The 15085-nt window shown below is 34.4% G+C and overlaps 1 protein-coding gene across 12 annotated transcripts in view; it reads left to right on the top strand.

Moving 5' to 3' along the window:
- The window catches only part of KCNMA1 (potassium calcium-activated channel subfamily M alpha 1), a 479530-nt gene that overhangs the window by 267598 nt on the left and 196847 nt on the right, over nt 1-15085 (top strand). The window lies entirely within an intron of this gene.

Raw genomic sequence — 15085 nt, 5'->3', positions numbered from 1 at the left:
ATATCTGTCCCTGTGCGTTCACAATATGCAGTGAGAAATGACGAGGCAGAAAAGGATTGGATCTTTAAATATGCATGGGCCTAAAGACAGAAACCCTTTTACGGTGAAAAAATACAGTAATTTCTTTCTTATGGAGTGTTTAGTCTTTGCTGCTCATCCAAAATGAAAGTAGTGGAACATGTTTGTATGAAAATCCAAAAATATTTTGATTTTTAATTGCTGTACAATATACACTTTAACATAACAAAATTGTTACTCTGCTCATTAGAACCGCTCAAGTTATAAGTAATAAAGGCATTAACAATTATGGCATATGGCCAGCCTGTATCAAAGCAAAATCATTATGCCACTCTAGTAAATGAAAAAGTTTTCATAATTTGCAGGTGCACAATTATTTTAGCTGGGTATGTATTTGAACATCTATCACTCTTCAGTTATGTATTTCCATACTATTAAATCTTAGGCATTTTTAACTGTTCCTTGATGCACGCGCAGACTAGTAATGTCGGCATGAAAACTTTGCTCAGGTTTTCTCAAAAATTAATCAGAGGAGGGAGTTTAAGATACTTTATTTTACCTTTTTTGGTCCAGAGCTACATTAGTAATACTAACAACTTTTGGAAAATTGGAGAAATATATGTAAAACAAAAATATTGCTTGAATAGAGCTAGTATACCTTTGCAAAGAACATGAGGCTGCAAACCTTGATGCTTATGGAAGCACAGAGGTTGTTCCAAATGTATACGTTTATTTACTGACATGGAACCAAAGTAGTGTCACAATCAGTCAGGAACACGTCTTTCAACTCCTTGTTTTTCCTAAGGCCATAATTCACCATCAGACTTTGTGTGAGTGTAAAAGCATGTCTGTCAGTGAAGCTGCAATAATTTATAACCTCCAATATGTTACTGGCATTGCGTATGATAAATATAACCCATCTTAAGGCCTCAGGGATGCATGCAAGCTACTAGAAGAGGTTGAATGAATTACAGAATATTGGTTCTGGTAGTCTGTGTTCCATCTAAACAAGCAGTAAGAAGGGAGGGAAGCCCCTTGTGGATTTATAAGGCCAGTCTAATTATTTTTATTCAGCTAATGCCAAGATTTACAGTACTGATGGATTGATGATTCTGTGGTTAATGAAGTTTGGAGATGTTTTTCCTTAGTATTCAATATGCTAATTCTTCTGGCTTTCCAGAGTGTCTTCTGTGGCAGGTGCCAAAGAGCTAATAAAGAATAGAGAATTACTAATAGGGTCATAAAGGAAAGAATTACCATGCCATGAACTAAATGTAGGTGCTTGGATTCTTTTGCTGTGCAAATAGAAAGGACTTTTAGTATACTGCAGTGTTAGGTGAACATACAAAAAGCAGGCTTCACTTATTTTCTCCCAGGTGTTTTTTATTGCTTATGACAATGTGATGAAGTGTTTCAAATATTCTACAGCAGCAGAAGTAAAAACCCCCTCAAATTATAATAAACAAATAATTTTTACCTATGGTAGTAATTTTCAGTGCTAATTTTTCAAATTTTAGTATCTAGAAATAAGCATCTGAGTCCAATGTTTTAATGTTCTAATTTAGAGAAGTATTGAGCACTCAGAACTGGTGCTGAATTTGGGAAGGTTCAGCCCACAGATCATATTGCTTTTCAATCAAGTGCCTAAACTTCGCATGAGCATTTTAGTTTTAGGCAGTTCTTGTAAAAATAATTGTAAATACTTTTAAATAGCGAAATTTTGTTTGGGGTTTTGTTGGCATATTTGTTTCTTAATAAAACTATTGTGGATATGTTTTTCAGTTAACTGCAACTCCTCCCCGGCTCATACTCAACTCAGAATTTTAGGACTGTAATTCTGACACCTTTGTTTAAAAATACTCTTTGGCAGTGTCATCATGAAAATAGTTCTACCCACACAAATTTTCATAAAGCTGCTTTCAATGTAGACCAGTAGGTCTAGGATTTTGCAATAGTGATGGGATGGTGCTTGTGCTAACACGCTAATCAATAATACTGTGTAAAAGTTTGTCATACATGGTTTGTCATTTAAAGTCTGTGATAAATGCCTTACACTAGAACAAACGATTAAGGATCCAGTGGATCTTTTCAGTGGTTTCCAGCGATAGGATGAGGGGCAATGGGCGCAAGCTGGAACATAGGAAGTTCCATTCAAACATGAGGAAAAACTTCCTTATGGTGAGGGTGACAGAGCACTGGAACAGGCTGCCCAGGGAGGTCGTGGAGTCCCCTTCTCTGGAGATTTTCAAGACCTGCCTTGATACAGTCCTGAGTAATGTGCTCTGGGCAACCCTGCTTTAGCAGGGGAGTTGGACTAGATGATCTCTAGAGGTCCCTTCTAACTCTGACAATTCTGTGATCCAACTGTTCCATAAAGCAGAATCCTGATAAGTCTTCCATCATACTTGTCCACTGGATAATGATCATTGCAGTCCATTTTTTTAAGATAAGCAGGTGTTGAACAGAAACATGTTCTTTACAGCCATCATCAGAGATAATTAGTAAGTGCATATTTTGGTCCTTACTGCATTATCTACTACTGTGCTACACTTGCTTTTCCCAGAAGTCCTGGGACACTGTTCTTCCTAGTTTTCCAATAGATTGGACTTAGTTTCTTCCTGTTTCTGTCTAGACAAGCCCTTTCAGATTAAAGGTGTTTTGAATTTTCTAGTCTTTATGATATTCCCAGTCAGCAATGTAGAACTTTACTAAATCATGTTCTGATACAAACTCATGTTATTTCCATGAATAGGTTGTAGCTTACAATTCTCATCTGTTCTTTTTTTCTAAGCTTCCCTAAACCCTTGACTGGAAAGAATTTGGAAGCTCAGCCATTGAGTTCTGATGTCGCTTTCTGCATCCTTCCTTTCCCCTTGGTATCTCTAAACTTCCAGATTATATCAGTGCTCTACCTCGCCAAGCGTGTTTATGCAGATATCCTTGTTCAAGAGGATGTACAATGATTTTACTAATTTTTTAAATTCTCTTTTGCAATGTTGACTTAGAGAAAATTATTATCATCTTTTTTTTCTGTACTGTCTTTCATAAATTAAAAATTGAACACCTGTGCAGTGGTTGTGCATCTTATCTTGAACACAAATTCTGCAGGGCCAGAGGTTTCTGCCCTTGCTTTAACTTAACAGCTGGTAATATTTGTTGTGCTAATTCACTTACATGGAAACACTGATGCAAGTGTTACAAATTGGGAGTTAGGGGTTTTTTCCAATTTTTAGTACAAGACAAAACATTGTGTATTTTCCCCTCCAGTTTGACCTGGCAGTGGGAGCAGGAGTGAGGCTGAGTATTGAATGCAGGGAAGAAAGACAGAGTTGTCCTGTAGGAAGCAAAGATGAACAGTCTGCCCTTTCATCACAGAGACCCGTGCTCTTGACCAGGTGTAACTCATTTCAGTAGATCAGAGGCAACTGCAGTTTCCTGGTCAGAAGGCAGCTAAGTCTTGCCTCCTGTTTCTGTCTGTCTTTAATTAACCTGCAGGTCATTCCTTTCACCTTCTACACATCTGAGGAAAAACAAGCCCTGTCAGAAATAATTACAGAAGGGTATAGAAGCACATTACAGAGAAAACCCTGGGCAGATGGGGACAAACTGTGGTGTGGTCCTTAAGTGGTATTTATAGGAAGAATTAGAGAATTAGGGAGATATTTTTTATTTTTATTTTTTCCTTTGTGTGAGACAGACTGGCTGGGACGAGAATGAGTTCTGGAAAAGCAATGTGACGGGCTTGATGGAGGTGAGCGAAAGAGATGAGATAAACAGCTACAGCAATCAGGACAGGCTGGTGTTAGTCTACCCTTGTACGTGAAAGGATGACTACTAAGTCTACTCACTGAGAACTGTTTTAGCACGATATCTCAAGGCTTTTCTCAAGGCACAGTTAGTTCATAGGAAAGAAAGCTTCTTCTCTCGACCATCTCTCTGTCATAAACATGAATGCCTGACATTAATTGAATAAGCTTGGCTGCCTGGGGAAAATTTGAAACTCCAGTGCATTTGATTTTGTAGCTAAAATGCAGTAGCAATTTAATTGTTCAAACCACTGTGGTTTAATGGATATGAATCCAGTCACCTTGTAGTTCCAGTGACTTGCTTATGGCCATCTTCAGTCAAGTAATTCAGAAGGGTTACTCGAACTTATTAACTCAGCTACCTGGTTAAATGAAACCAGGTCCAGAGACTTAAAGGGGTTACATAGACAGTAACAGTTACAGTAGCACAGATCTTTGAAGAATATTTCTCATATCACTTTTATTTACTGATTTGACTTCACATTTTTGTAATGCAATATTACATTAAACATGTCATCAAGGCTTCCTAGGTGGCTTATTCTTATTTTTTGCAATTATTTTCGTCAATGTACGTTGTGCTTCAAAGTTAGGTAACTAATTATGCATTTCCACTTGAATCAGCCTCTTTGGCTGTTTTTACACTTGTTTTCTTTTTAATTTTGTTGTGTTTGCCATCATTTTTCTATCCAGAGAGGCAGTGACTGGATTGTTCTCAGTAATCTTTTTAGAGTGTGGTCTGTGATGTGAAATTTCTACATCTGTAAATTCATATCTGCTCCTTTTTAATTTTCTTTCTTTCCTAGCTTGAGTCTAGTATATATAATTGTATCTAATTCCTCTGGCTCTAGTGTTAAATATTAGTTCCTATATTGTTGAAGGATAAATTCTTTTCTTAATTTCATATTATTTCCACATCCTGAGAACTATATTATAGATACAGAATATATTGACATAGAATTCTATAACATATATAGATAGATATAGAAATGTATAATACAGAATTCTATTCTGATATTGTAGAATATCAGAATCAAAATTAAATCTTCATATTTTGGAAAAGCAACTGTGGAGTAAATCTCTGTCATCTTAAATAATGTTAGTAATTTTTGAATCTTTTTAGCTTTCCATTAAACAGTTAAAACAGTTTGGTGTAATTTAATAGATTCCAACTGAAGAGTAAGCATCTATTCTGTATTATGGAATATAGAGATAACAGTGGGTTCCTTTGCTGGCTACTTATTTTCCAAAGCAAACTCCTGTGACAATGAAGTTTTACAGTAATTTTATTTCTATTATACCAAGTGATATAATGTAAATGCAGTAATAGCTGTTGATGGATGGGTTTTTATGTTGAGTACAGGTTGCTTATTGCACTATTGTTGCAAATCTTCATTTTAATTGTCAGGCATAAGTGCTTCCACCATAAGGAAAAGAGATTATCCATAGTCTGTTTTTTTTTTCTAACATCATTTTATGAGTAAGCTAATTTTCAGTGAATACTAGTGATACATCCATGAAATGCTCTTGCTTATTTTTCATAGCAATTTATACTTTTTATTAGAAGTATAGGTGTATTTTGTCAAATTCTTTTTTGAAGCAATATGTACTACCTTACATAGTAAATATTTATCAGTCTCATTGATTCAAGTCTTTAATTTTAAATGCAGTAGCATTTAATGTTTTGTCTTTTTTTTAGGTTTAGGAAAATAAAGATGAATGTTTAATTATGTTGTTATTGTACCTTTTTTGAATCATGATTTCCCTTTAACTGCACATCTGACTAAGAACAAGGAACTGAATTTGTGAAATGTCAATACAATGTGCATAGAAAAGGGCAGTGTATGGCAAAGTATTGATACATTCACGTACATTTCTTAGAGTATGGAATATGTAATGAATTAAATTTTTCAGAAGCACTCAGGACCTTCAATCATTAGACTTCTTAAAAATATCAACCTTTGGATTTAGCAAACGAGAAAAAAAAAGTGACAACAGCTTGTTAATGCAGTGTTCTTTTTAGTTTCTGGAAGCTTAGATGTACTGAAATTAAGTGAAAGCCAGGACATCAATGTGTTAGAAAGTTCCCTCTGAAGTCAGAGGGAAAAATTCTTGTTGCCATAAACTTTTTACTCAATACAGACAAGAGCAATAAGACTGATAAAGATTAAAGTTTGTTATTAGTTATTGATACTAATAATGATTAATCTTTTCTGTATTTGTAAGAGCTATGAAACATTGATATAACCTGTCTGGAGATTTGAAATCTGTATTCATGCAGGTATTCAGAACAGGTTAGACCAAAAGGCTCTGAATACAACTGAGCTTTCTTTAGTGTGTTGAATCAGTTAATTTTATGATATTACTACCAGTTGAAGATTTTTATGGTATGTTTGGTCACTATTTACACAAGGCTCCATCCAATGTGCTTAAATATGTGTATTCATAATATATGAATAATCTAGCTGAAACCCATGATGTATATAAGCAGAAGCGTTAACGGTGTTGAGACTGTAGTTTGACCCATCTGATTTCTTTGCTGTGCATCATGGTATGCTCAGGAGAAAACAGGAAGCTAGAATCAGATGCCCTGTTTTGCCAGACTAAACTTTGCTGGTAGTTGATTTATTAAAAGGAATTATGTATTCAGGGATTGGAAAGAATTCCAAATGTTCAAATGAACTCCTGAGAAAAATATTCCAGCAATTTAGTTAAATTCGATAGCTCTGGTTAAATTTCAATGGTACAGCATCCTTCATAGTGATTAGAATATGTGATTTGCAACAGACTTGTATGAGCTGCGTAAAGGTTGCTATGTCTTTTGTCTGTACCAAAAGGGAGAAAATTCTGCCATTTTAGCTTGTTAGGAAATTAATGAGTTTGATAGCTTCTCTGTAGCTGAAGCAATGAAACTTCTAATGTGAGGTCGGTTCGTAGCAACAATCTGAAAACAGAAGACTGAATCTCTTCTTGAATGTAATAATGTGATCTCTCAGGCCTAGCTTGGTTTTATAGCAAAAGTCACTGTTCACAGGATAATAAACTGCTGGGAAGATGTGTGGTAAACTATAATTTAACCTGATCTTCAGAGATTCTCGCATTTGTAGCTTCTATCATCCATTGCATTAGTAGCAGATACCAAGGACATGATGATACTTCTCATTTTGTTTTTACATTATTATGTTCCTATTCAGAGTGGTGAGATTGCAGAACTAAGGCCAGCACTGTGTTCTGTCCCTGTCTTAAGGACTTTTCTGTCATGACTAGATGAAAAATTACCTGTGTGTTATTTTTATTAAGAATAAATATAAGGACTGTGTTTAGTCTTTTGCTAAATCAATATTTGTCAAGTCCAAGATAGTTTATTTTATTTCCACAACAACGGTAAAGTATACATACATACATAATATGTATAATTTATCTTGTGATACATACGTATATCTTATAGTACATACTGTGTATGCCATAATTCCTACTACTGACTGTGCAGTACCTATTTGGATGGTGCACTTCAGAAGTCTGCAAGTTCAGTTTCTAAATTTTTGGGCTTCTCATCTGCTTTACTAGGCTGCTGGCTTTGTCAGCAGTGCTTAAATCTATCTTGACTCAGTAACGTTTTTCCTATTTGATGACATTTGCATGCACAGTGCAACAGTTTGTAAGTGCATACCTGTACATGCACATACATGTGTTCACATCTTTAATATACAGTTAATGAAACGTCCTACTAGCCTTGTTAAATAGCACATAGTGGCCAAAAGTGGTACAAGTCATGAACGTAAGTTCATTCTGCCCCTGTGAAAAGGAAGAAGGTGTGTGGCTGGAAAAAGAATATGTATTTCACTATGTAAGAATAATACAATTGGATGTTTTATAACTGGAATATGTTTTTTTTTTTTCTTTTAACCTGTCAAATTCAAAAGGTGCCAACAGGTTTTTCTGCAAATTTTCTGAGCAATTTCAAGAGGCCAGAAAATAATTTCTGCTATAAATGAAACTGATTTTATTTTGATCTAAATTTCTGTGGCAATTTGCTAAATAAAAAAAATAATATTTCAAAAAGTTATCGGTGAATAAAATCAGAGATACCAAAAACCAATTGCTCTGCAACTGAAACAACAATAGATTATATAAAAAACTTTATATGGTAAATGAAATTGTAGTTTTCTTGATAAAACTATTTTTGGTGTTCACTGAATTGCTGTCTTGCATAATTAGTTGATATATTTTGGAACTGTGATAAAAATAGAGTGACCACCTACAATTACGGGTAATTAAGGAAAATTGCTCAAAACCAACATACCTATTGAAAAAATGGAACAAATATTTTTGTAATGGAACACACACATAATATGTTATAGTGTTGCAGAATCATAGTTTTTTCATCACTGGATAGGATCTCTTACATGAGTGTTGCATTAAAATAAATTACCTGGTCAACTATTTCTTTCTGAGTTTACTGGAATCAGGCTATGAAGTACTGAGCCTGCTATACATGCCTTAAAACAGCGTAGGTGGTTATTCAAGTCACGTTTTTACATTCAGAACAACTGAAGGTGAGTAAGGTAAAGGCAATTCAGAATTTCCACTGTTTCTGCAAAAAAACCCTGCTTTATTCAGCAGAAAGATGTCTTTTACTAGAAAAGCAGCAGAAGGTGGCTGAATAAATCACTCATATCACTACATCCCGTATGTTACCCATATTCATTCAGTCCAATACATTATGCATTCAAATCAATAGAAGCTGTGTGGTTTAGATCACGTGCACTGCATTGAAAAATTCACCTCTACATATCTGTGTGTTTATTATCTTGTTATTTATTAGTTACTGAACACTATGGACATTTTGAAATTACCCTGTATCTTATTATTTCATCCATTCCGTTGTTTTTTTGCAAAATACTTTGAAAATTCAGGTTTGCTTTGAAAGCTCAAATGAGATTATTTTGAAAGAAATAGCAAAATGCTTATTAAAAAGGACCGATTGGATTTCAGACTTGTTACTGTAATTTTTAATTCCTCCTCCCCCTTCTTCTCTTTCTCATCCTTTTTGTCCTCCTCTACAAGCATCTTCCCCCCCCCCGGATAATACAAGTGCTATGTACAGTATTTTGTTTACAGTAGTATAAACATTTTCAGCCTGTGACTTCATTGCTGAAATAACTCACCTCTTTCATATCAACTCTTACCTAGGAGCCGTACAGCAGACTCATTGATGTAGGTTTTTTTCTGCATGGCAGCCCAGGCCAAGCTGTGATTTCATTGCATGATGCAACTTCACCTATTTTGGTTGTCTATGGGATTAATTATAATCTATTCTTGTATTGCCTGTGCATGCCAATGTGCTTACCATAATGGTGAATACACTGAATGCAGTCTAAGCATTAAGTGCATGAACTGGAATTAAAAGAACTTATTAAATTAGAAAGTTTGAGCAAATGTGAATTATGCTTATCATTATCTTTAGTTAAGCTTTTATAGAATGAATAGGACTTGATATGTATCAGGTCTATATATCTAAAATTTAAAGCATATTACAGTAGTTTATTGATTAGACAGACAATTGCAGGGTGGTCAAGATGTGGGAAAGAAAGAGTGCACTAACTGTTCTGTTGTGACAATGGCTGAATGATACCAGTAGTGTTCAGAAAGAGAAATCTTTTCCTGCTGTCAATTTTAGCAGCAGGTGACAATGAAAAGAGGTAAGATTATACATAATCATTTATTAAAACTCAGAATTTGGGAAGAATTTTGAAGTGCAACAGTTATTTAGGTTTTTTGTTCTGGTTTGGTTTTTTTGATAATATTAAATGCCTGCAAAAGAATTTAAATTGTATTGATTTACAAAACACCACTAAAATGAAATTTCATATGAAGAAACGTAACCCTGCTCTTAGTTTCTTTTACAAATGACATTGTGACTGTCCTAATCAACCTGTTATTCATATGTTCTTAAGTGTATTCAAATAAATCTTGCATCAACACAGCAGAAGATATTATTTGATGCTGATCCTATTGTTTCCTGATAAAATGATGAAACAGCACTTTGGAATGTGACTTGATGAAACGTGTTTGAACACAGTTTTGTACTGCTGTCAATCAGCGCAGGTGTTGGATATATGTTTTCAGAGGTTACATTTTGTGCTATCTTGGGGGTCAAAATTAATTTACAGATTGCAAATTTATAATCAACTTGGTGAATAAACATTACTTATCCCACACATTTAACTTTTAGGGCCTAGAGTATAAATGCTGTGATGTTTGAAAAATGATAATTGTGAAGATATAAATATATATATCTATAAAGCCAAAATGTGCTCTTAGTGTATGCTTTTAAGCAGGTAACTGACAACATGGAATATATTCAAAACAATAAAAAAGGGAAGTAATTTCCACAACTGCTGTCATGCCACACATCTACTGATGTCTACTGCCCTGAGAATATTTCTTGTTTAGGTTTACTTAGGATTTTTATTTCTTTTATGTTATTCCTGTATTCCACATAATGACAGTTAATGTTTTGTGGGGTTTTTTTGTGTTTTTTTTTTTTTTTTTTTTTTTTTTTTTCTTAGAATGAAGGAAAATTCTTTTAGGACTGTAAAACTGATCAGAAATGTATCTGTACAGAACATGAAGTTCTTCCTCCTAAAATTGGTGCAAAATGGATTATTACACCAGTCCTTTTGACTTTGCAGTAGCTCAGTGTGTAAGCCTAACTACACAGCTGTTTTCCCATGCACAGCAGCGAGGATGAAAAGGTGTCGGATGCTTGCAGGCCATGTTGAGATGGTGTTAGAAAAAAAGGGCCACTATGTATTCATTTTTAACATTATTATAATCCTCTTTTTACATTGAGGTAAAGTATTTTTGTATTAGGCTTGTGATAATTGATTTAAGCAACTGCTACAGGTGTTGGTGATACTTTATTCCATTTGTTAATGGAGATAAAGTGACTGCTAAAAAAGATATAAGTAGTATCATTAATCTGCCTAAAAAAAGCTTTGCCTTTCCCATTTAGAAAAGCCAAAAAAGTGACTGAGGCTGTTGCTTGGGCTTCAGGCTAGTGTTTTTTTGTCTGAAAAGTTGAACTAGAAAAAAGTTGAAGTATTTTTTTTAATTTCTTCTGTGACTTTTTTTTTTTTTAACTCTTTCTATTCTTGTGCAAAGTAAATTCACTGTTCAGTGAGTTTTTCGTAGAATCAGCATTTTGCCTTAATAATATGGTAATTTCCTCTCAAGGCAGTCCTGGTAAATAATCAGATCCCATAGATGGAACAGCTGTGACATGAAAATTTCTAAGTAGGAAAATTCACCAGATTGTTGTTATATGCATGTGGGAAGTAAGCCACAGCAGAGGAGTGTATGAGTAGAGAAGCTATGTAAAAATGTTTCACTTTAAAAAGGTGTGTGCCATAAAGACTCTCCAGGAGTCCAGAGGAAGAAAAAGGGAAACTGATAGAAAGGACTGTCATAAGTGTTTTTATATTCTGGGAGTGAATGTTACCTGGATTATGCCTGCAGTTGGTTTAAGGCAGGGGAATTTAAGTAGACTTACTGTGATACTCAGGATATATTCAAAGTTCTTAGATGGTTGCTCTTGGCAGTAGAAGGCTTTTTTACTTCAACTCATCTCTCCAATATTCTTCGTAAAGTGGAGCAAATATACAAATACAAACTTTCCTGTAACAATTTACAACGATGCTAGATGTGTAATAGTTTAGATTGGGAGTAATTGAGTTGCATGACCTACGACATCCTAAATGTATTTTAGGTATTAAAAGACTGAGGTTTTTAATTGGACCCTTATGCTGATGGGGTAAATAAGGCTAAGATGTTCTCACGAGGAATGAGAGAGAGAATCTGAAATTAGGAAAATTTGTTTGGGACTAATATATTCTAGTTTTATGCAGATTTTTTGAAGGAATGTACTTGGTTCATGTTTACAGTTATGCCTTTGTTTGAAATATGAAACAACATATCCTGCCTGGTGTAACTGTGTATTAGGACTGCTGTGGAATTACTATTAATACAATATGGGTAGCCTTTTATGGATAATAATAGATTTGAGTGCTGCACTAAAAAGCATGACCAAAAAAGCTGATCCAGTAACCTAAAGACAACTTTTTACTGCTTTGCAGTACTTCTGGTTTTCATTGCTCTATTACATTATTCACTGACATTAAAGTAAAATAATATACCTTAGGTTTAAGTTTATTACTACTCAGTGAAAACTAGATAGTAGTCAGATATTTTCATTGAAGTATCACAGGAGGGAGTTCCAGAAAAAACAGTCAGATGAATGAAGTGGAAGTATTTTAACACTCCAATTTATCTGGTACTCTTGTAATTTTCAGTTAGGATAGTTGAATTTAGACTGAACTTCATAGGACAAGATTAGGTTTTTTAATTACAGTATGTAAGCAAGCAAGAACCATAGGGAAAGAATACTCAAAGTCATCTGGAGGAATCTGCTTGTTATGCATATCAACCAGAAAGTCAGAGCTCAATTTTATGACAATATATAAAAGAAAAATTATTAAAAATCTTAATTTGAAGTCAAATAGGATAGGTAGAGAGTATTCTTATTTTCGAAGTTTCCATGTGTTTTTTCAGAGTGCAGTCAGATGAGGAGACTTTTAAAAGTTGAACAACAATATCAGCAAGATAGAAGGATAATAAAAGGCACTGGGATGGAGGAGTATTTGGAGCTGGAAACCAATAATGATGATAGGCTGTTGAAAACTTTGAGGAAAGTAGATAGCAAATGTGAAAAGGACCTCTGGGTAATTTTAAAAGACAGCAGCTGCAAAATAGAATCACATAAAATAAAGCAAGAAGGAGACTCAGGAAGTCAGTCTTCCTTCTGCTGCAAGGTAAGAGTGGCTATACACAAATTTATTCAGACACTTACCTAAGAGATCAACGATTTGTAGGCCCTCTACTACAGGAGGAAATTTTAGAAATATCACTTGTGGGTCATGCTATTGACATATGCAAATGCAAGGACTGCAAGTGATTCTTATATCCCAGACTGAAAAGTGTTTACCACAGTTTTAAAAATCTGAGATTCACCATTCTCCTTAAAGATCCTATTCCAGTGTTTAACTACATGTTTTAATTGAAAAAGTTTTATGCTTCTGATATACTTACTAACTTGATCCATTTCTATTTGTTCAATTCAATGTGAACATGGAAAAGGGATTAGCATTCTTTTTGCAGCATCATATGGTGTGTTTGCATTTTGACGTCAACAATTATTTTCTGTTCTCTAGAGTAAACAGCTACAACACTTTATTATTCCTTCATGCACTTTGATAAAGAATATTGAGAACAATTATATTTAATAACAGATGAGAAGTAATAGAAAGAGGTCTTACTATGAAGTAGAAACATGCAAGATTGTCAGCTTTAGTAAATAGGGTATGCAGTTTAACAGTCCTTTCTGTAATGCAGACAGCATACTAGATATAACTGAAGTGGCTTATTAAATGTTGTTAAAAAAGGTAATAATATAATCTTAGTTTAAACAGTATACTGGTGTTCTCTTTAATATGTTAATAGTCTCACATAAAAACTTTTGATTAAAAATGTGATCCCTGGCATTGTTGCTCTGTTGCTCTCTTAGAATTGGCTTGTCATCAGGGAGATTGTTTTACAAGGTCATGTAATACTATTTGCAGTTGCCAGTGTTATCAGCTTATGGTAGGCAATTAACAAATCTAATGCAAAATAAAATAATATACTCTTCCTACTTACGTACATGGTTCTCAACAAACCTTTTCAAATGCATTTATCTTGGGTAGGATGAAGATCTTAATGGTGTGTTTTGCAAGATGGTTCATGCTCTGTCTTCTGTGTAGTACTTAAAGAACTTAGAGTTATGGAGATTGACTCTGGGCCATTTGCTTATGCCCGTTTTAGCTTGCAGTTCCTGGTGCTTTAGCTGTTTTGCAGGAATCTTCCTTCAGCTTTTGTTTGTGAAAGTCAGTAATTAGAGAAGACATATGCCGTAGGCAGTAGTGAATGTACATACACCCTGATGAAATTAAGAAACACACTGTTCTCAGAGTGAGCAATTCTAATGTATTTTCTGTATACCCCAGCAATTCAATATAAAAATGTAAATAAAAGTTTCTTGTTATAGTACTTGTATACAATTTTGTGTTTGAGCTGAGGAAGGTAAGAATTTAATTTTGCTTGAGTTCTGTGGTAGGTTTTGTTATGTTTTACTAGTGCAGTCTATGAAGAAGCATAGTATACTTAAAATTCATGGAAAACTTGAAAAAGAAAGATGGAAACTGACAACATTATACTGAATTTTACCAGGTTGTATTAGTTCATTTAGGTAAAATAAGTGCTAGCAATGTTACTTGACTCTGTCACTTGGTATATTGTCAACCACAAATACCTCTGTAAAAGTCAGTAGAGTTATGCCAGACAAAATCTTGTGCATCTGAGATGGGCATCAGGAAAGTATACCTTTATTCTGCAGTTGTACCAACTTAATTTGGCTCTTAATTTCATACCTGCATGTGACAGAAATTAAAGCAAAGAGCGTCTCTTTCTTTCTCACTGGAAGTCCTTTTCGGTCTCAGTTTCTAAACTGAATTAATTTTGCATTAAAAACTGTCAAGTCACAGAATGTAAATACATCTTTACATTTAAAACAGGTTAACATTCAAAGAAAAAAAACAAAACACAAAACTTTTATGCCCTGTTCTGTATCACATGATCCAGAAGGTGAAAAGAATCATAAGGAAAAACATGTCTCTGGCTCTCATTCTTAGGAAAATCTTTACTAAATGACGCTGTTGTACCAATTTATTACTGACTGATCTGATTTTGTTGTTTCTTGTTTCTTCTGACAGTGGATTTTTTTCTGAAGGAGGATGAGGAAACCTGTGAATTTTACCCCAGAGTAGTCTAAAAACTTGTCAAGCCTGCCCAGCATACTAGGGTGGTAATACAGAAGTACTTATAGAAAGCATCTGCAGAACAGATGAGTCATGATGCATTTTTTAAATTAGGTTAGAAATAGAAGGGTAATATTCTAATGCCAGCTTATGATCTGTCAGACTTTAAAGAATAACAGAAGATGTTGTGATAGAAATTAGGAAAGGGAAATAATGACAGGCACTTGCATTGTTCCTACTTTTTTTCTAAAAAGCCATTCCCTTGAGGTGCTTGCAATTTAGAAGATGTAGGTTAGGCAGTAATCTAAGAAATCCTGGAAGATAGCTTTATTTCACATTATTTGGAAGTTC

This window comes from Numenius arquata, chromosome 10 (assembly GCF_964106895.1).
Source record: "Numenius arquata chromosome 10, bNumArq3.hap1.1, whole genome shotgun sequence".
NCBI classification, from domain to species: domain Eukaryota; kingdom Metazoa; phylum Chordata; class Aves; order Charadriiformes; family Scolopacidae; genus Numenius; species Numenius arquata.
This window is presented reverse-complemented; position numbering and strand designations above follow the sequence as displayed.